Genomic DNA, 24,218 nt, shown 5'->3' on the forward strand with positions numbered 1-24,218 from the left:
CGTTCACTACGGCGGAAAGGAAAGGGGGGAAAGCGACATGTTTTTGGGTTTTTTTTTTGGACCAGAGTGATTAAAAAAAAAATTGGGCCTTAATTTTTCCCCTGAAAAAAAAAAACTATAAAATTGTTTTCTTACTTCCCTCAATAAAAAGGTGTTTTACTACTCTTTGAAAAAAATATGTTTTAATTATTAAAAAAAATACAATTCATTAAATTAATAAAATAAAATATATACATGTAATAAATTTTATGAATGTAATAAATAACAAAAAAAACCTAAATCAATACTAATTCCCTGAACAATAAATAAAATACACTTTCTTTAAAAATATTAATTGAATTTCAATTTTCTTGAAAAAAAAAACATTTTACAACTAATTGAAAACATATCTTTTTAATTATTAAAAAAAATACAATTAAATTAATAAAATAAAATATGTATAATGAATTTTATGAACGGGGGGGCCACCTTCCATCGTCAGCCCCCGCCAGCCAATCACAACGCTGGAGTGTGTGCAAAAAAAAAAAAAAAAAAAAACAAAGCGGACAAAAGTAGAAGAAAAAAAGGCGCGCGGGGGGGGGGGGGGCACCATCATGTAAACCAGTTATTCGGACAAGGAGGGCTTCTTGAAGGGTAATCCAACATGGCAATCTCCCAAAATCATCCGGGGGGGCGTTTGGGAATTGAACGCCGCCCAACCAAAGATGCACCATTTGCGTGAGACCCACCGCGCGCGGGAGGCGAAGGGAGCCACGCTTTTGTCATTCCATATTATGGGGGGGGGGGGGGGGGCTTTTTCCCCTTAATTGTGATTGTCAACCTCTCTATTGGATTATGTTAAAGAGTCGAGGGGAAGAGGCCAAAATGGGGGGGGGGGGGGTTTAAACACGAGAGCGCAAGGAAAATAGCAGGCTAGCTAGTCCTGGGAGGTCCGATGAAGACATGGCGCGTGCCACATTGTGTTAGCGGACAACAAGGGGTGAAGGAAGGCAGGTCGGGGGGGGGGGGGGGGGGGGGGGGGGTCCCAAATTAAAACACAATGCCACTTGTGTCCAACTTAACTCATTCACTGCCATTCACAAATGTATTCAACAATTGAAAATATGATCTAGAGTGCCATACCCGTTGTTTTTTTTTCATGCTTGGGTGCTGATAAAGCGTTGGCCATGGCCTCAGGCAATGTTTTTTTTCTTTTACAAGGGGGCAGCATTTCCATTTTAGGGCTTTGTTCCGGCTTCAGTTGTTGTTAAAGCGCTATATAAATCAATATGTATTGTATTTTGTACAGCCAAGCTCATATAACTCCAGAATCATGTAATTTAGGAATTAACTCATTTTTTTCCTGATGAAAGAAGAGAGTGTCACGCTGGATTGAATGTTTCTGTATTCCTGGAATTTGAGTGACAATGACAAAAACCCTGGTACCGGAGTGGAAACCTTTGTTTCACATTGAAAAAAAAAAACTGAGTTAATTCCGAGGTTATATGAGTCTGGAGTTATCTGATTTTGAAATGGGGCAGTTCTACGTATTTGCCATCAAGAGGAAGGCCACAGTGGTGTGAAAAGGGAGATATAGTAACACCTCGGTTTGACCCTAATCTGTTCCAGAGACCTATTCCAAACTATTTTTTTCGAAAACCAAAACAGCACTTTCCATTAAAGTCAATGTGAAAAAATGTAATCCGTTCCAAGTCTAAAAAGGCAAGAGAAAAAAAATTGGCCAGAGTTCTGACCAGTATTTCATCGACACCCTCCCCGCATGAAAAACCAAAACCCGAACAAATTCGGGAATCCACGTCATATTTTCAATTCCTGAATAAATTTGGGAATAGCAGTGAATGAGTTAAGATGTGACGGATAAATACAACAAATAATATGATATGAAAATGGTCTTTTTGAAACAAACACGAATCATGAGATCAGACCAAAGCGTATTTTTTTGCCTTTTGTAACTCGATATTTCGTATTTTAACTTTCTTACTGGAGGATGGGGGGGGGGGGTCTTGTTGAGGGGTGGGGGTGATGTTTACAGACAGAGAGACCTGTATCTGTTTATCTTGGACTGTAGGGAACCGCGGATCAAAACATTCGGATCGAGACGGGGGGGCTTGTTTACGTTGCGAAGATTGTTTGTCGTTTGGCGAAAAACGGTGAGGGGGGGCCGGGGGGGGGGGTGCTAATGGATAAAGGAAAGGTGCAAGATAGGGGCGGCAGATAGGAATGGGTTCAATGGCCGTGCCCGTTGGCCATTATGTACATGGAGGGGAGTCTGGTTGGAGGGGGGGGGGGGGGGGTCTGGTTCTAAAATTGTCCGTGCATTACACGGGCCTAATGCGGGTTTTATCTGCACTTGCGATCGGACCCACAGCGGCGCTCCCGCTCGGCCTTACAAAGCGAGATGGCAACCGGCCCAGGTAGGGCTTAAAGGACAACCGACACCATCTTTTTGTTTCCTAACTGACATCAGAAAAATGTTTGATAGCGTCTAAAATAGCCCCTACCTTTTTTTGCGCCATGGACCGGCGGATAAATACAGCAAAATAAAATGACTCATTTTGCTTGCTTACAGTGGGCTAATTTTAGCGGTAAGTATCACGTGACCTAGACAAGCGTTTTGACCTGCGTCAAGAGTAAGTCCTAGACGGATGTCATCTGGTAATTTTTCATTTTTCATTTTATGTAAATTATTTATTCTTTCTGCGCGGCCCGGTACCAAATGACCCACGGACCGGTACCGGTCAGTGGCCCGGGGGTTGGGGACCGCTGACTTAGGGCATCGTCATCAACTCGAAAACAAGACTTCATGAATATTCAGCGAGTCTTAAAGGACAAGTTGTGTCCATAATTTGTAAAATGGCTTCAAATGACTCCTACTGAGCTTATTTGACAAAGATTCTAGCGCATATTAAAGCTAGATTTTACCTTTTAAGACTTGCGCTGAATATTCCGGAAGTCTTGTTTTTGAGTTGGTGACGAGTCCGTACGTGACGTCACTGAAGGAACGCCCCTGACCGAAAAAAGGACACATTGTAGCAGTCCTTCCATCACGTCAATGCATTTTGCTGTGCTTGTTTGGTCTGAAAACGTCATGTTGCACCAAAAAGAGCCAGAAGAGGGCGACCAAGCTCCATGTAAGGAATTTATGCGCCTGTGGAAACGGGCTGAGTCATTTCTCACACGGAGGTTGGTCGCCATTTTCTGCCTCTTTTTTGGTGAGACATTTCCCCCCAATGTTGCCTCAAAATGGCACGGAATAAATTCTTTAATCGATTGCAAACATGTACGCTTTCCTCTCCAGAACTATTTGAATCATATTCATAACTGGATGAGTAACAAGAAAGCATATTCTCCCAATCTGAAGCCATTGTTTTGATTTGATTATGGACGCAACTTGTCCGGAGGTGTCGCTTGTCCTTTGCCCCCCCCCCCCCCTTCGACAATATCCGACAAGCCCCTCCTCTTCCTCATTTAGCCGGAGACCCCCCCCCCCCCCCCCCTCGCCCTGCCCTGCCTTTTCCTGGCTCCCCTTTGCTCCAGGAGATGGTATCGTTTTTTTTTTTTTTTTTCGGGCAGACTGGAGATTTCTTGGGTGACTTCAAAGCGCGTCGGAGCTAAGTGTTTAGAAGAATGCGATGGAAACAGGAAAATAACCTTCCCCATTTCTGTAAACTTTACCACATCTGCTCCTGCTTAGCGCCGGTGCGGCTGCAAGAAAGGGGGCGGACGGGGACAAAGAGGGTCTGAGGGAGGGCGGGCTTTCACAGTCGGGACTTGATTCGGGATACATGTTCTCAGTGAGTTTGAAAAATACGGTGGACAAAGCTTTGTTGTCGATTTCTGCCGCCCGATGTCATGATTTGTAAGAATGAAGAACAAAAAAAGACCATTTACGATATTTTTTGACGATATTTTTTGACGCTACGATATTTTTGTCAAATATGTAAAATATGATTCCTGACATTCTGGGCAGATGGAGAGCCGTGGCAGAAGCAATTTAGCTCTATTCACAAAATTAAATGGATGAAATTCTCAAGAACATTTCCAAAGCCAAGACGCATTTTCCATGTAAATGCCCTAATCGGTTCCATTCTGTATTTTAACTTTTCATATCTTGGAATTTCTTTCATATCAAGAGATGTTTGTTAGTAGAGGGACCACTGTATTGATTTTCTTTGGGGAGAAGGTGCGTCCAATAAAAAGCTAATGGGGCAATCAGTGCCAGGCGTAGATCATAAGAGGTCATCAGACAGAGTAAAAGAAGTCATCAGATTAGCTTTAGTGAGTAGTCTACTGCTCCCACAACCATAGAGCAGGGACCTATTAGACCAGAGGTCTGACACTGCCACCTCTGTCCATAAAGGAAGATGCGTTTTCCATGTAAATGACCTAATCGGTTCCAGTCTGTAATTTAACTTTTCATATCTTGAAATTTATTTCATATAAAGAGACGTTTGTTAGTAGAGGAACCACCGTATTGAGTTTTTTTGCATCCAATAAAGAGCGAATGGGGCAATCAGAGACAGATCATTAGAGGTAATCAGACAGAACAAAAGAAGTCATCAGATTAGCTTCAAGGAGTAATCTACTGCTAGCAGGGACCTGCTATCATTGTAACCTCTGTCCTTTAGAGGTATATATTGGGCCTGAGTTACCAGCACAACTTTAGTTTGCTGACGAAGCTCTTCGGATGAGGAGCGAAACGTTCGACGCCTTCAAAGAAGTACAGATTATGGCTAAAGAAACCTTTTCCTCGATGGACCACTCTTGTACGACTGAGAGCCGACACAGACGTATCAATTGTAATAGGATGATGATTTTTTTTTTTTTAGAAAAACAAAACGGAAAAAAAATACTGTATGGGTGGGATTTGTGTTCCACATTTGGGGATGGGATGGAGGGGCGCTCAGGGGACGGATCGAGGAAGCGAGTTATCCTCGGATGGGCGAGAGTGAAACCTGAGCATGATTGAGTTAGTCGCGGGGAAAGGAGACGGGACCCTCCTCCCCTCCCCCCTCCGAGGCTGCCAGTCGGATGGCCGAGTTGTGTATACACGTCCGCCTCTTGTCATGCCGCCCGGTTAGAGCGCCGCGATTGGTGATGGAGTTATCTGGCCCGCGCCTGAAAAGGCCTTGTCATCTTGTTGTATACACAAGAGCAGCCGCCATTCGTCTGTGTGTACGCTTGCGCGGTGCCAGCGACATGACTCACGGGCCTTTTGGGACCTTTTACCGCTCTTCTCTTTTTGGTGGAAATGTACTCATGGCATCCTCTCGATTCTCCCCTCCAAGATGATTTAGGGGGAGAATCAAGAATCAAGTTAGGGGGGAAAAAACACGGTTTGGAAATTAGGCTTTGGCAGGCAAAGTTACGACCTTTCCTGTCTGATTCATCTTGGCCAGAGGGAGCTGACATGGCCAATAAAGGAGGATCGCCAAGCTTCGGCAATGTTTGAGACGCGAGTAGTCGCTTGGATAGCTAGATAGACTTCTTGAATATTCAGCGCGAGTCTTAAAAGGTCAAATCTAGCTCTATGCGCTGGAATCTTTGTCAAATACGCTCAGTAGAAGTCATTTGAAGTCATTTTACAAATTATGGACACAACATGTCCGCAGGTGTCGGTTGTCCTTTAAAGTAATTTTTTTTCCCCATCGGACTCACCAGAGATACTTCAAATTAAACTTTTCCGAGATCAACACATCAATACTGTGGGTCAAAAAAAAACAAAAAAAAAAAAAAACAATGTTTATTTCCGCCTAAGCGCTACTTGCAAAATGAACGTAAACGCGGAGTACACACATTGCAGTTCTTCCTTGTATTGTTTCAGACAGATTGACATAGCGGGAGGGGACGGTTAGGAGGGGGGACGTTGACTTTCTGCAAGAAATCATTCCAAAGCCAACAAAGACACTAAAGTGGCTTTACAGACAGAAGCCCTAAACATTTAATCCTCCGTGAAAACAGCAAAAGGAAAAAAATGGGCCTTAAATCATTTTTTTAGGGAGGCGGCAAAAAAGAAAAACAAGCCTTGGCAACGAACGGCACCTTGCGCTTCATTGTTTGCTTGTAGATTTGACCGGGGTTCCAGCCGCACGCCCAAAATATCACACAGGTTATATATACAGTAAAGTCTCGTTATATCGATATTCAAGGGAGTCCGAAAAAATATCGATATAACCGGGACTATCGATATATCCCATATCGATATAACGAGACTTTACTGTATGTATATATATATATATATATATATATATATATATATATATATATATATATATATATATATATATATATATATATATATATATACATACACACATGTACTTACACGTATACATGTACACACGCGCAAACCACGCATATACACTCTACATTTCATTTATAATACGTTATATACCTTATCAAGGAAATGTATTGTTTTTAGTATTATTAGCTAGCCTGCTAGCTTTCTATCTATTTGAGTCACTTCCTGGTTGAGTGTGGCTGTCACTTCTCACCCACTGCAAAATGTATCCTGGGACTGTAAAGTGAGTTTTGAAAGGCGCTTAAAAATGAAATGTATTATTATTATTAGCGGCACAAAAAAAAGAATAAAACATAAAAAAATGCATTTTTTTCCCCCAATTTTTTCCATCAACTTTTTGTTGACGGAAAAACGAGGCCTCACTCTGGGTCGCTTTTGTCGGACGAGAAGTTCGGCGCGACTGGTGTGCATTTCGTTTGCCTCCTCCTCCTCAAAATCATCATCATCATCGGGTCGGTTTCGGTCATTTGGACCCCAGCGCCAAAGCGGAGCTGGCGGGCTTGACTAAGCTCATTTCCCCGCTGCTTCCTAAAAGATTAGAGCCGGCGGAACGGCACATGACGACAAATGCATGTGAAAGAGGGCCATTGTCGGGGGGGTTGGTTATATTAGCGGCCATGTGAACATCGGACCAGGAAGAAGTGGCCAGTGGATGTGGTGATTCTGTCATTTTATAGGAATGATGTGTCACAGATCTACTTTTTATTATTATGTATTTTTTTTGGGGGGGGAGGCGTAAATTAGCGGGGCAATTATTTCTAAAAAACAGTTTTTAACTCTAAGACTAGAAGTTCCTCAGAAAGACATTTGTCTTGAACCTCCGACCAAAAGAATTGCTGTAATTTCTCCGAGGTTGGTCGCATTCTATTCGTTGACCACCAGAGGGCACCAAATTCGACTTTTTAAACAGATCATTTTTATTCCCGCAAATAATTATCGGTCAAAAACATCTGGAAAAAAAACGGTTTTCATTCTCAGACTAGAAGTTGCTCAGAAGGACATTTTTCTTGAACCTCAGATGAAAAAAATTGCCGTAATCGCTCAGAGGTAGGTCACATTCTGTTTGTTGACCACCAGAGGGCACCAAATTCGACTTTTTTAACAGGTAATTTCTTGTTATTACAGCAAACATTTATCGGTCAAAAAAATTTTGAAAAAAAACCACTTTTGATTGTAAGACTAGAAGTTGCTCCGGAGGACAATTTTCTTGAACTTCCGACGAAAAAAATTGAAATTGAAGATCGTCCTTCAGTAATCTTCTGAAGTTGGTCGCATTCTATTCATTGACCACCGGAGGGCACCAAATTCGACTCGCTGTCCCCTTTTTGGGTCATTCTCGCAAACTTTGATCCGTCAAAAAAATCTGAAAAGGTCGTGTGCTTGAAAAAAAAAAAATTAAGACGGCAAATATACGATTGTCAAAGTCATTTTTGACGCCGCCCACTTCGGAGTTGACGGCCATTTTGACCGCTGTTATTTTCATACGACAGCATTTTTAAAATTGATGACAACTCTAACTATTCACAGAAATGTCCCCAAAACTGCATCCCCCATCGAATCCGGACCCCCGCCTCCCCCCCCGTAATGGTCATCCCGTGACAGCGGCTAATCTTAGCTAGCAAAGCTTCGCTAAGTAAACAACAATTTCACGGCCACTTGGACTCCGCCAGTGCCGGACTTTGTAATTGGCGGCGCGGACATCGGCCTCCCGGAGCGCCGAACGTGGACGGAGCAGACTTTTATGGGACAACGGGGAAGCAGAACGGTGTGAACGGCGGACTGCAGACTCTGGGCATTCTTTGCTACAATTTGCGCTAATTAGCATCAAATGCGAGCACATCCATCATGCTCCTCAAGGAACATAAACAAAGTGTCAGCTCTAGCGTAACAAACAGGTCGCCCGGCTACTTAGTGCAAATTATTCTTGCATAAAAACTCAAGCAAAATACAGACCCCCTCGCCCCCCTCAATTTCCCCCCTCCAAAAAACCCACCCAACCCCCCCAAATGAAATTGAAGACATGTGTCGGAGTGTCCAGAGTATCGCAACGAGCACGCTGACCGTTGACGTTGGGGATGGCGGCGGCTTTTTCGCACGATTAGCGTACGCCGTTTCCAAGGCGTCGTGAAAATCGGGACGATTTGCGGTTTCACGAATTGTGTCCGACTGATGAAGATTAAACTGCGGCAAAAAATAAAATAAAAGATCATGTTGAAACAAGATGGTTTCAGTACATATTATATGATTGTTCTTTTATTTTGAAAACCTGATGAGTTATAATGGTGAGGGGAAATGCATTTGCATTGGAGGTTAAAAATAATTTAAAATTGTCAACATTGGTTGCCCGCTGCGATTTATTTAGTTATTAAATTATCTATTTAGTTATTTCTGTATTAATGTTCATTTATTTATGTATTAATTTATTAGTTGTTTATTTATATATTAATGTATTGATTTTTTGATTACGTATTGATTTATGTATTGATTCATGTCTGCATGTATTCATTTATGTATTTATTTATTTATCAGTTTCTTTCTTCATGTATTTATTTGTTAATTATATATGTATGTATTTCAATGTAAGTGACATAACATTTTCAAACTATCCTTTTTTTTTTGAACAACTGTTTGGATATTCCAACAAAAAAATCAAGAGTTGACAAATGTTTTGGGCGAACCTGAAATTGTGTTTGTCATTTTTATTTCTGAAACAAAAATACATCACGGCTTTATTCTCATCAACTTTTAATCATTTTCCTTTCACCAAAATGCTGTTTTAGAGAGGCAGCGGGTGTAAAACAAAAGTTTTTTTACAGCATTTTGAATATTACAACTAAAATTTCAATTGAATAAAAAAATATAAATACGAATAATAATAATAATAATACATTACATTTTAAGTGCCTTTCAAAGCTCTCAAGGACACTTTACAGTCACAAACAAGCATAGGTACTATAATAAATAAAATACAATCACAAATAGAATGCAATAAATAAATCATCAACCCACCTCATCACATCCAAAGTCTACTTTACCAAAAACAATTCCGCCCGAGTCTTCATGTATTGTTTCAATCAAACTTTTAACATCCTTCACCCTAAAAAGATTTCAATATAAGCATGTAACAAAGAAAGAGAGAGGAAAAAAAAAAAACCCCGACGAGGTCAAATTGGTCAGGGCGTCGTCCGTGACGATGTGCAGTGTGAAATTTTTCACTAATTATGGCGGCGGGTTTGTTGTTAGAGCGCAGACGGCCAAACTCGCTCAGCTCAGGTCCAGAAACAACTGCGGCCGATCACAATGACAACCCAGGGTGTTCAAAATTAACAAGCATAATACACACACACACATAAAGGTAATACTGTGACGCCAAGTCCCTCGAGACACATTCCTTGAAACATTTTGGCACATCATGCCAATGAACAACTGAGACGTCTGGGTAAGGAAATGGAACACACCTTTTTATTTTTTATCAACTCATTCACTGCCATTCACAAATTTATTCGGGTATTGAAAATATGACGTACAGCGTGCGCGATTCCCATATTTGTTCGGGTTTTGTTTTTTTCATGCTTTGGTGACAATAAAGCGCTGGCCATGGCCCGAGGCAATATTTTTCCCTTACACACGGAGGCAGCATTTCCCTTTTTTCCCATGTTAGCGCTTTGTTCCAGCTTCAGGTGTTGTTAAAGCGCTATATAAACCAATATTATATGTATTTGCATTGTATTTTGTACATCCGCCCCCATTTCAAGCTCATATAACTCCAAACAGCTGTGTGCTTCATTTGCTTCGCCAGCCGTCCTGGAATGACATCATCATTCATTTGCGTTTTGTGCATACAAATTTGTCACTGCAAAAAAACACTTTTTTTTGTGGGCAATGTTACAAGTGAGCTACAAGTGACCCCGCCCCCTTCCAATTTTCATATCAGATCTGCAATTTCTGTCCAAATCATTTTCCTAAACATCCAAAATCCTCATTAAAAAAAAAAGTCCAACCGAGGCGTTATTCCAATCAAGACAAATCCCGTCCCGCCCAAAAAAAAAAAAAAAAAAAAACCTGGCCATGATGTCAGCGCGTGTTTGTTCCTTACGTTTTGTTGTCAGGAGGCCAAAACTTGATTGGCTTTCATGCGCAGAAAAAAAAAAAGTGAAAAAAAGGTTCCCACAAAACTGATTTGGATTTCAGCGAGCTCTTTTTCCACGCCGTTTCTCCGCTGATGAGTATCGCTCGCTCGCTCCCGTACGAACCGAAATGTCACTCAAAAACTCCCGCCAATCCAATGCAATCATCTTGTGGTCTTAAAAGCGTGTGAAAGCGGCCATTTTGTACCACACAGGTTATATATAGATGCCATATGGACAGAATTATCTATTACACTGTATTTATTTATTTACTTATTTATATGCTTCTTTATTTATGTTTTTATTTATTTATTTATTCATTTGTTTGTGTATTTATTTATTCATTTTTTGTGTATTTATTTATTTATGAATGTTTATATCTATTAATTATATATTTATTCATGTATTCATACATTTTTTTATTATTTATTTAGCTATTTATGAATTTATTTCTTCATTTACTTCTTTATTTGCTACTTTATTTACTTAGCTATTTGTGGATTTATTTATGTATTTATTTATTAATGTTTATATCTATGAATTATACATTTATTGATGTATTCATAAATGGTTTGTATTACTTATTTTTCTATTTATGTATTTATTCATACATTTATTTATTTATGTATATTTTTGTATTTATTAATTATATATTTATTCATGTATTCTTTTATTTCTTCATTATGTATATGTATGTATGTATGTATGTATTTATATCTATTAATTAGATATTTATTTATGCATTTACACATTGTTTATATTATTTATTTAGCTATTTATGAATTCACTTTTATTTATTTATTTATTTACTTAGTTATTTGTGCATTTATTTATGTATTTATTTATTAATGTTCATATCTATGAATTATATATTTATTTATGTCTTCATAAATGGTTTTTATTATTTATTTTTCTATTTGTATTCATTCATCTATGCATTCATTCATTCATTTATTTATGTATTTATTCATCTATTCATTCATTCATTCATTCATTCATTTATTTATGTATTTATGTATTTATTTCTTTATTTATATTTTTATATTTATTAATTATATACATATTTATGTATTCATTTATTTCTTCATTATGTGTGGATGTATTTATTTATTTATTATCTATTTATTTATTTATGTGTGGTATTTTTTATATCTATTATTGATATGTTTATTTGTGTCTTCATTAATGTTTTATTATTTATTTAGGTATGTATTTATTGATATATTTATTTATTAATTTTTACATCTATTAATTATATATTTAGTTATGTATTCACACATTCTTTTTATTATTTCTTTATTTATTAACTATTCATGTATGCATATTTTTTATATTTATTTATTATATATTTATGCATGTATTCCTTTATTTCTTCATTGTGTATGTATTTATTTATTTATTAAATATTTATTTATGAGTGGTATTTTTTACATGTTTATTTATGTATTCATTTATTTATGTATTTATTCATTATCTGTTTATTTATGTATGTGTTATTTTTTTAATATCTATAAATTCTATATTTATTCATGTATTTTCATCGATGGACCACTCCTGCACGACTGAGAGCTTCCACAGACTGCTAAATATGAAAAGGGGCGGAGGTAATATAAGCTGACCCCGCCCCCACCGGCCCCCTCGGCCCCCTGTCCGTTGACGGACTTGAATTAAAAAAAAAAAGTGGTGCTCGTCATCTGGCACAAGTCGTCCAGAGGAAACAAAACAAAAAGCGCCGCCCCTCCCCCGGCCCCTTCCCAATCCATAGAGCCCCCCCCCCCCCCACCAGGATGTTTGGGTTAGAAAATGAGTGCTGCTGCTGCTGCTGCGAGTCCCTCGGTCCCCTTTGGCTAATTGGCCCGAGGGGTAATTACCTTGTCTCGTCTGCACTTCAGTACAAATGGGGGCTGCCGTGTTTTTGGATCAGTTGGGCACAAAATTCGCATGACTAATAGTCGCCAGCAAGCCAATAATCACCAAAACAACGGTCAATTAGACACTTTAAGACCAAATCCAAGAAAATGGACAAATATTGTGATATGGCTAACACCACAAGAACAACCCTTGGAAAATCCGCTTACTCGTTTCCACTTCACATTGCGAACAGTGAAAGCGGGGGGGCCGGGGGGGGCAATGAAATTCTTCATTTAGCGACAAATACCAGTTTCTCACTTGCTGACTCCAACGTCACTCATCAGCTCAGGGTCAACTTATTCACAATCAAAGTGGGGGAAAAATAGATAGTGTCAAACCTGCGTTTTCCAACGTCTCCGTTCTCATCCCATTCGGTTTTCAACCAAAAATGTCATATTTCGGTATACAACCGAAATTTGGTTCTCAACCAAACTCGACTACCCTGTGCGCTTCCTTATACGTCACTTCCTTATTTATATGTCACGTCTCCCTCATTGTGACGGACGCATTCATCTTGTAGTTGTTTTATTTTTTGCGAAAATGCAGACATATTTGGTTAAGATCACCTCAATAGTATGATTTTAAAGCAAGTAGAGGATGGTTTGAAAAGTTAGTGCGCCCTGTTTGCCCAAAGACAACTGGGATAGGTGCCGACACGCCCCGTGGCAGAAAGAAAATTGGTGAAAATAAGTTTGTTTTTATAGAATTTTACACATGACCTGCTCTATTATTAAGTTTTTCGACGGTTTATGCGATGAAATAGTTAAAAAGTTGTTTTCTAGACTTTGAACGGATTAAGATTTTTTACATTGATTTTAAAGGAAAGTGCTGTTTCGGTTTTTGAACAAATCGGTTTTCGAACAGTTTTCTGAAACGTTTAGATTGTGGTCAAAAACCGAGGTATCACTGTATATATTAAATATATATGTAGTATTTTTTTAAACACATCTATCATATATATATATATATATATATATATATATATATATATATATCCATATATATCGATATATATATATCTCGACCAGATACCCACACCTGGTATCTTTATTCACCTATCCATAAAAGCGCCAAACTGCCCCCCCCCCCCCCCCAAAAAAAAACCAAAAAACTTTCACCGTAACGCTCAAGTTGCATTTAAAGCCGAGCGTGTCATTTTTCATCTGTTTTGGGAATGAATCTGCGCCGACTTTGGACTTTTTTCCCGCCCCCGTGGGTGACGTCCATCAAAACCGTAACGCTTCACGTGGCGTTCGGAAAGTCACCAGAGGGCCCGGCAAAGACCAGAACACCAACGTGGGCCCTCTGAGGATTTTCGTCTTGTGTGGCGAGAGGATAGACATTACAAAAACCAAAAAAAAAAAAAAAAAATGGTTTTATGGTACCGCGGATACTGTTTCTGGCCGTTGCTACGGCAACAATGGTGCGTTTTCTTATCGTAAAAAGCGGTGGATTACAGACCTGCTCAGCAGTCAACTGTCCTCCGACCCAATTGCACTGGACCGTCTTCAAAGGCCGCACAATGACCCCCCCCGTGTGTGGTCTCGGGGCCCCCCCTCGCTCGGCGTGAACGCTCGGTCAAAATCGCGGCGAGCGAGTCCGTTGAGTCACCTTTTGGACGTCGCCGTGAGAAGTTTGAAAGAAGGCGGCCATTTCTGGAAGGGTTCAGGGAGTCGAAAAGGGGGTGGGGGGGGGGGGGGGGGGGGGGTTGGAAGTCTCTCAGAATAAACGTCTGCAGCGGCGGTAATATTTATTCTTTTTTCGTTTTTTTTTAAATGTTTCCATTGACATTTGTGGCTAACAGATGTCGGAGAAGCTCCCCGCGCGTCTACGGTGTCGAAAGAGCAAATCCGAAAAACCATCCGTCTCCTGACGTTACGCTAAAACCCATCATCATCATCATCATCATCATCATCGAATTTACCGCTCGGGGTGCTACTGGGACCGTCGGAAACATTTAGCGCCATATATCAACGCTGCCGTCATTATATTTGGGACATATTTTGGACCACACGCGCCTTCTCTGGGCAAAAAAAATCTCGTTAAATAGCTATGCAGAAAAAAAAAATGGCTGCCAATATTCAGAAGGGGGGGTGCTGGGGGGGGGGGGGTTGGACTTTGAAAGACAAGTCGCAGATGTTTTGAACCTCAGCGAGAGAAATCAAAACCAAAATTAGCATTTGCGCGCGGGTTTATGCTTAACGCATGGGAGGAAGAAATCAATCTTGGGCTGGGGAGGGGGGGTACTTAGGGGGGGGGGCTGTTTTAACGCATGTTTTTTTTATCGTTACGGGTGAACTTTCCAAATTCCGAAATCCTTTTCTGAATGGAACAAATCCTTCTGGCTGGGGGACAGAATTCCGTTTTGGGCTTTCAACAGCGACTTCAATACAAGATTTTAATGGCGGCCATCGGGAAAAAAAATGGCCGTCGAACGGCACCCCCTTTTAAGAATAATAATAATAATAATACATTTGATTTCTAAGTGCCTTTCAAAACTCTCAAAGTCACTTTACAGTCACAGGAAAAGTTTTTCTGCGGGTGAGCAGCGGCAGCCACACGCGCCAGCATTCACTCACCCAGGAAGTTACTCAAATAGATAGAAAGCTGGCTAGCTAGCTAATAGATAGCGAATAATAATAATAATACATTAAATTTTCAAGTGCATTTCAAAACTCTCAAGGTTACTTTACAGTCACGGGTTAAGGTTTTCTGTGAGTAAGCAGCGGCAGCCACATGCGCCAGCGTTCCCTCAAATCGATAGGAAGCTAGCTAGCTAGTTAGCTACTAGATAGCTAATAGATCGTTAATAGAAAGCTAGATAGATAACCAGGCAGCTTGAGCGCTAATAGATAGCTCATAGAAAACTAGCAGAGAGCAAATAGATAGCTAATAAATAGCTAATAGATAGTTAGCTAGATAGCTAGCCATCTAGCTAGTCTGCTAATAGATAGCTAGTAGTTAGCTAATAGGTAACTAATAGGTACCTAACAGATAGCAAATAGATAGCTAGGTAGGTAGCTCGATAACTAGCCTGACTGTCATAATTTACTAAATGTTTTGTAAGTTTACTCACAGATACACTGTGCTAGCTCTGGCCAGTATGCTCTTATGACTAGCGGCTAGTGATGCTATGATTGGCTCGTAACACACATGCTATAATAATTAAGAATTATTTAATAAGAATTCATGGACAAAATATTATAATCATCTTTATTTAGCCCTCCAAGCCCACGCTGGTTTTTAATAGCGATTCAGCTAGAAAATTAGCCAGCCATATTGCTAATAGATATACAGATAGATAGCCTGCTAGCCAGCCAGAAAGCTAGCAAGATAGCTAGCTAGCCAGCCAGCGAGCCAGCCATCTAGCTAGCTAGCCAGCTAATAAATAGCAAATTGATAGCAAATAGCTAGCCATCCCCCAGTCCTTTTCATCAAGTAGACTTTAGGAAATAAACAATTCCCGGTCACGTTGTCAAAAGTCCATACATGACGTCCTTCCACCCTCAAGAGTCCCGCCGAAAACCACATAACTGTCCACGCGGGTCTAAACCGAAACCAACATGGACACCCTGGCTAGCCTCATTTTCGACAACAAAGCTTCCCGCCACAGGGCGACCTTTCATTGACATTCTCGCGGGCCGCTGTCCATCGCCCCCCGCCGGTGCGCCGCCGGCGCGTCATCCGCTTCGCCGCGGCAGATCCGAAATAATCCCAAAGTGTCTACAAATTTCAGCTTCCCGAATTGAAGCCTTGAGAAAGGCCACCGGGCGAGAGACACAAACCATTCTTCCTTCCCTGGGGTGTTGCGTAACGTAATAGCTATCGTCTCGATTGAGTTAGCTAACCGCGGATAGCTAGCTGTACACACTCACACACACATTTACACACACGGACAAAAACTCACTTGTTTTAGCAAGCCGTACCTCGCTAACAATGGAAGAGTACACGGAAACGCTCCCATTGTTAGCTAGCTGTACTTCTCCCGGGTAAAGATAGCTGTACACACACGGAAAATGTTGTCAGCTAACTGTACCTGTACCCAGATAACAACGGGAGAGTACATGGAAACGCTCCCATTGTTAGCAAGCTGTACCGATGCCGGAGACAGCTAGCTGTACACACTCACACATAAATTTACAAAATAAATAAACATTTTTTAAAAAGTACAATTGAAATCAAAAATGTATCTTAATTATGTGATAATGACTTCAGGTATTTACGTTGCACTTGTAGTTTCTGTGTACAGCTAGCTAAAATAAAATACATTTAAAAAAATTATTAAGTAAAATTTATTAAAATAAATTAAAAAAAAATACAAAAGTACAAATGAAATTAAAAAAAAAGTATCTTAATGTTATAATGACTTCAGGTATTCACATTGCACTTGAACTAAACCCTCCCGTTGTTAGCTAGCTAGCTGTTCCCGGTATAGCTAGCTAACAACAATTAGCTAGCTAATAACAATTAGCTAGCAAACAATGATTAGCAAGCTAACAAGGATTAGCCAGCTAACAATGATTAGCAAACTAACAAGGATTAGCTAGCTAACAATGATTGCCTAGCTAACAACGATTATCTAGTTAACAATGATTAGCTAGCTAATAACAGGTACAGCTAGCTAACAACGGGAGGGTTTCCGCGTGTGTTTACGTCCACACAGCGGCCCGCAGAACACACACACACACACACACACGTACGGGAAAAAAGCGCCATGTCATTCCGGGGTTTCGGCTTGTCCCTTATTGACACTACTTATTATGTTTATTTATACGTCGGCGCGCAGCAGCACGCCGCCTTTGTAATTAGCCTATCTGAACTTTCGGGCGACGCCGTATCGAGTTGCGTCCAACGAGCGAAGCGGCGAGGCCCCCAAGAGGAGAACGTCGGCGGAACGCTCGACGGCCACCGAGCGAGGGGGCCGCGGGGTTAAACGGCCAATTCGGGACTTTTCAACGTGCACGTCAGAGTTGGTGAAGGACAAGCTGCTGGAGAATAAGCAGCCGCCAATTCTTCCATGTGAAGCTTCAATAGGGGGGGAGTGATGGGGGGGGGGGTCTGTGCGTGTCCCTGGTTGCACACTTAAAGATCAACCGACGTCACTTTTTTGTTACCTAACTGACATCAGAAAAACGTTTTATAGCATCTAACATAGCCAAAACACGCAGGATGATATTTTTAGTCAAATGCAAAACACCAATAAAAATGACTTAAAGTGTCCAAAATCTGCAAAAAAAATTGAGCTCCGAATTGGGCATTTTCAGAAAGTCCCGCCCCCCCGGTTCATGACATCACGCCAAGACGTCCTGCATTGCTGGAGAATCAAAACAATGGCTTCAGATTGGGAGAATATGCTTTCTTGTTACTCATCCAGTTATGAATATGATTCAAATAGTTCTGAAGAGGAAAGCATACATGTTTGCAATCGATTATAGAATTTATTTAGTCTTAAAAGTTAAAATCTAGCTATCTGTGGTGGAATCTTTGTAAAATACGCTCAGTAGAAGTCATTTGAAGCGATTGTACGAATTATGGAAGCAACTTATCCGGAGACGTCGGCTGTCCTTTATATTCATGTATGTATTTTTTCAGATAACACAGTCACACTGGCTAAACTGAGATGTTTCCATCATGTCCGTCGTGACAAGCAAGAAGACCCACTAGTGGTCCGTGTAATGTTCCCTGGGAATGAAAAGAAGCAGATGTTGCTAGCGGGGCAGGCATGGCGCTTTCATTCAAAGACTCAACGTCCTTATCGGCCACGCCGCTCGTATGTTACGCTACTTTATCATCACGGGATCCGTCTGTAGCAAATTGACTTTTAAAAGCAAGCCGACCGAGAGAGCGATGGGGCGTTTTGTGCCCATTGGACCGAGACCCCCGTCTATAAACCCGCACCAGGAAATAAAAAAGGTCCTGGTCGTGTATGGTTTGGATTTGACGCAGATGAAAAGTGAGCAGTCCGGGCAGAATCAGCTGCTGGTTACATGGCTCACTTTGAAGCGTGCGAGCTCTCGTTTGACACGAACGACACCACTGGGAGCAATTGCCCCAATCTCAAGTGGGACCGAGAAGGATCCCAAAAGGAAAGCAGGGGGGGGGGGGGGGGGAACGCCCGATATATTGATGAGCTCATGGGAAGATTGCCAGCGGGCTCGCAGTTCTTGCAATATGGATCAAAAATACCACAAACGCTTGGAATTTTTTTTCCTGTTGTATATGATGTACATTTTTATGGCTTTCACACAATGCGAACTGCATGAAAATGCAGTACAAATGGAAGCATTGTAAATAATGGAGAATGGTTTATTTTATTTATGTATGTATTTGTGCATTCATTTATTTGTATATTATTCATTCGGTCATGTATTTATTTATGTATCTTTTTTTAATTAATTAATTTATTCATTTATTTATTTATTTGTCACCTGGTTATTTATTTATTTATTTATTTATTTATATGTATTTACAGTATTTATATGTATTTATTTATGTAGTTGTGCATTTATTTATTTATTTGCTTATTTGCTTATTTATTTGTCCATTAGTCATTTGGTTATTTATTTATTTATTTATTTACAGTCATCTGGTTATTTATGTATCTATTTATTTACATAGTTATTCATTAATTTGTGCATTTGTGTATTTATTTATTTATTTGTTTATTATTCAATCAGTCATTTATTTATTTATTCATTTACGAGTCATCTGATAATTTATATATTTAGAGATATTTATTAGTGTAGCTATTTATTTGTGTATTTATGTATTTGTGCATTTATTTTTCATTCAGTCATTTATGAATTTATACTTATTTATTTGTGTTGGTATCTATTTATTTATGTAGTTATTTGTGTAGTTGTGCATTTATGTATTTATTAGTCATTTGGTCATGGATTTATTCATTTACTAGTCAGCTGGTCATTCATTTATTTTTGTTTATTTATGTAGTTATTTATTAATTTGTATATTTATGTATTTGTGCATTTGTGTATTTATGTATTATTCATCCAGTCATTTATTTATTTATTTATTTACTAGTCATCTGATCATTGATATATTTAGATTTATTTCTGTAGCTATTTATTGATGTATTTATTTGTGTATTTGCGTATTTATATATTTGTGCATTTATTTATTTATTCATTTGTTTACTAGTCAGTTGGATTTTCATTTATCTATTTGTTTATTTATTTATTTATTTACCAGTCATCTGGTCATTTATGTATTTTTATTTATTTATTTGAGTAGTTATTTATTTGTGTATTTATGTATTTGTGCATTTGTGTATTTATTTATCACTCACTATGTCATTTATTTATTTAATTATTTATCTATTTGTGAATTTATTTATTATTCATTTGGCCATATATTTATTTACTTATATATTTATTTATTCATTAATGTATGTATTAATCTAAAAAAAGTACTTCAATGTAGTAAAATGATGTATTGTTAGCAATAGGAAGCAAGGTCTCATTCCACGTTACATCACGTTGTACTGAATGTTTAAAAAATGATCAAATCAACGTGAAATTACACAACTCACTTTGGCCGAAGCTCAAATGAGCCGCGAAAGAAATCTGCTCACTTTAAATCTCCCCACGCACGGAGGACAAACGACGGCGGGAGCACATTTGGATCCTTTTCAAGCTTCTCTTTAAATGAATGCAGAGCGAGTTCATTCATTGAACATTCGGCCGCTAATTTCTGCCGACAGCGATTGTTCACATTTCCCCGACGACTTGTAACGAGATGATAAATCTTGCGCCTTTATTATTGCACATGAAATGAGCGCTGACTCCAATAACAAGCGGCGCTTATGATGTGGAAGACTGATGAAGGAGGGGTTGCGGGGGAGGGTAAATAACAAGCAATGCTACGACGGCCATTTTGAGCCAGGCCTCAACATAGTCAAGATGGGCGCCTGTCAAAAGATGGCCGACATCTTACAAGGTCACGTTCGATAGTCAACGTTTGGCTTTTTCTCGTCATCGTAAAGGAGGAAGAAGTGAAAGCGCAACACCGTTCAGGTTTAAAAAAAAAACAAAACAAAAACAACAAAATGCACCTGGCTTCCAACATATGATGTCATCCCTCGTGCACATCTGTCTCCAACATGTCCGCCGGGAGTTCAATCATTGCTCGGTCAAACACGCACACGATTGTTTCTGGAAATAAATATTAGGCCTAATTCGCTGTGTGATTGGCGCTGGACGCTTCCTGTCCGTTAAGGGGGTGGGGTGGGGGGGTAACAAACACACACACACACACACACACACACACACACACACACACACACACACACACACACACACACACACACACACACACACACACACACACACACACACACACACACACAAGGGCTGATTAGTCAGATTAGCTAACTATTGCAAATGTAGATTGGAAGATTTGCTTTTTTAAGTTGATTTTCTTTTTTTTGGGTGGGGGGGTGGGGGGGGGGGGTTCCCGTAGTTCAAAGCGCCTGCCCGCTGAAGTGCACGACTTACATCAACAACATGGCAGGAGGAACTTATTCATGTAAGCCAATTAGGCTACTTGGTCGGTACATTTGGTGACTTTTCGAACTTTCTTGAATGGCCCTCCTCTATTTTTGAGGGAGGGGAGTATCTCAGCAACCACGCTAAGCACTTATTTTTCCTCTTCATCCATAACAGTGACAAAAACTGAAATTCTCCTCGGTACCAAATCCACATTGGGCAAAGCTAGCAGTTTCTCTCTCACTATTGAGCACGCTATCGTTCCACTCCCATCTAAATAACTTAACCCGATCTGCGTACTTCCACCTATGCAATATCAATGGTCTTGGCCCGTCTCTCACTCCTCACACCACTCCTATCCTCGATCGTAGTCTTGTCACCTCACGGATTGACTATTGCAATTCACTTCTCCTTGGTGTCCCTCAGAAACTTCTCCACAAACTTCAACCCGTCCAGAATTCTTCAGCCCAGATCATCACCAGAACCTCATCCTTTCACCACATCACCCGTTCCTCCAAGAGCTAGCCAGCCAGCCAATAGCTAGCCAGCTAGATCGCTATATAGCTAATAGACAGCTAGCGAGACAGCTAACTAGACAGCCAGCCAGATAGACAGCAAATAGATGGACAGCCAGATAGCAATCGAGCCAGACACCCAATGGTATGGGGGGGGGGGGGGGGGGGGGGTACGTTTTACAGAAATAATGATAACGGCCAAGAAAACTTATTTGGAATCATGACATTTCCTATTTCTGAAAGTGAAGCTTAATATAATCAAATGTTTTATTTTCAGGCCAGTGTTGAAGTATGCTCTTCAGCTGCTGACGTCATAGAAAATTCGAGGCGATGTTAGCTAAAGCAGTGTTAGTTTTTCAAGACCCTGTGACAAATATGAGCACTTGTTTTGTTTTTCCAAAGCACACGGGCTGTCAAGTCGTGATGGTGTTTACGAGTGTGCGTCCCAAAGCATCTCACCACTAAGAAAATAAGCGATGAAAAGCGAACAAAGATTTGCAGTGTGAATCTACCACCATCTTGTGGACATTTGTAGAATGCAGGTAAGTACGAGCACTGCCTTTAAAAAAATTGAAACTCAGTCATAAATGGAGACACGTACTCCAAATTAAAAAAGGTTAACAGCATAAACAGGAAGATAAATAAACTTAAAAACGGATATTATACTTGTTGGAAGATTTATAGCACTTCCTGTCGGGGCGGAGCCGGATGAATTCACATTTAACAGGAGACGTTGAATAAATTCAGGACTAAACCATTTTGTGTGAGGGCGGGGGTGTTAGCGGGTCGTGTTAACAATGCTAACGCCTCAGATAAGATTCGTATTGGAATTGTGTTTGTGAGCAAAGCATGACGTAAACAATTACGATTTTTGTTTTATTTTAGACTTTTTTCTTTTTTACTAAAAGAGCGCAAACCTCGTAATATCGATGGTGTGTTTCGGTTTGTTTTTATATTCAGATCAGAATCCTCCATTTTATTTTTTAATTTGTGAAATCAACACAGAATGATGAATATCATTTCGGCAACTCACAATAATCAGATTGGGGACATAATTCAGGCGGGATTTACGGAATTACACAATGGACAAGTATTCTTAGGATTTGCTAAAAAGTCAGCGCGTTCTACCCGCACTAAGAATATAATACAATGAAGCTAACGTCACTGCTAATGTGAACTAACAGATTTTTTTAAACAAATGTAACAGGACACAGTTGCATTCATGTAAAAACAGTTTGGACCACTTTCCGACAAAGCAATGATACATTTTTACTTACTGCTCCTGCTTTTCTTTTTTTCAATCATCTTCAATGTTGAAATGCTTAACATGACACAGAGGGATTCAACCCCCTTTCCAAAAGAATAAAACAGTCAAGTAGGCGCAATGAAGCAAAGCTGATAAATGGTACATTATCTCCGCCCGGTATGCAACACTGCATGTTCTCACACACTTTCCAATGCTAAAGCCAATGCTACATGCTAAGAATAAATCATCTTTGAGGCACTTTGACAGAACATCGCCGTAACTTTTTAATATTCTCGACTGTCGCATAAACATGAGCGAACTGTTGCCGTGGATAAAACACAGACTAAAGTACGCTGAGGTGGATGATATGCTAGCTCCTCGTGGGATGGAAATCATCCTTGACAACGGTTCATCTTTTGGAGGAAATGCCTGAGAGCTGCCAAAATGAGGCTTCATTTAAAAGGCAGACCGGCTCAGCGATAGCCAGCAAACTGTCCGCCACTTTTCAGCCCCAACTTTTGAAGTCAGACACACTCACGCTGAAACAAACCGAGCTACTTTTGATTGAACAGAAGGCAAATCAGAGCTTGTATCTAGTTTTAATGTCGAATACGCAGAAGGGCCTTTTGCGTTATTCTTTTTAGCAGAGTATGCTAATATTTTACTAATAAACACGCTATTTACAATCTTATTCCTAGGAGTATCAAACCCCATTTGAATACCAGAGTTAGCAACAATAACTATCATACTAAAAGCAGTGTTTTTATCGCTAGTTTTCTAGAGTGCGAGCTTCATACCCGCGAAAGTCACCAAGATAACAATGTGGCATGAGAGTGGCGACCTCAAGCGGTCAACAGCAATAACTGCACCTAACGCACTCATGCAAAAACAAATCTTCGCTGAATACTCAATTTGATAGTCAATAGAATAATCAGTTTGAAGAGTTACGCCGGGGTGAAATCTGTGAACATCTCTTTGAACGGCACCGATTCGACGGCCATTTTGAAATACGTGATTGCATTAAAATGCTCGAAGAACTTATGGAAACTAACTTGACTTTGAAAATGCAGAAGTGAAAGCAAAATAAAAAGTAACTGTAATGATTTTTTTTAAATCGATTCATGTAAAACGAAAACACCCAGATTCCAAGTCAAAGATTTACTCATGTCACACATGACGGCAGTTCATGCCACTGAAAAAAAAACACAAAAAACTTGAGGACATTCACCTTGAGTCTGTGTTTGAATGTGGTTTAACTTTTTGCCCGCCGGGTCGAGACTGCATCATGTACTGTACTGTACGTTATCTCGACAACACAAGTGCCCCCACCCCATTTCATCTCAGCGCTAGCACATGTTTTCAATATACTGACCATGTTACGCAACATTATTTTTTGAAAAGGCCCTCTGGGAGGAAGAACAGGAATTTGTGTTTGCCGGTTCAAAAAGAGGAGAAAAAGAGAACAAGATGATGCTCCTGTGCTCACTTCCCGCTTGGGGTTGGTGTGGGGAATGTTTTTTGTTTATGCATGTGAGTAAACAATGGAAGTCTGGATTGGTTATGGAATTATTGATAACGATTAATTTAGAATTTCAACAAATGCTGGTTTCGTAT

The 24,218-nt window shown here is 39.9% G+C and overlaps 1 protein-coding gene across 1 annotated transcript in view; it reads right to left on the reverse strand.

Moving 5' to 3' along the window:
* The window catches only part of slc25a21 (solute carrier family 25 member 21), a 70,429-nt gene that overhangs the window by 45,089 nt on the left and 1,122 nt on the right, over positions 1-24,218 (reverse strand). The window lies entirely within an intron of this gene.

Source organism: Hippocampus bargibanti, linkage group LG09 (assembly GCF_051943395.1).
Source record: "Hippocampus bargibanti isolate YZ-2025 linkage group LG09, ASM5194339v1, whole genome shotgun sequence".
Taxonomy (NCBI): domain Eukaryota; kingdom Metazoa; phylum Chordata; class Actinopteri; order Syngnathiformes; family Syngnathidae; genus Hippocampus; species Hippocampus bargibanti.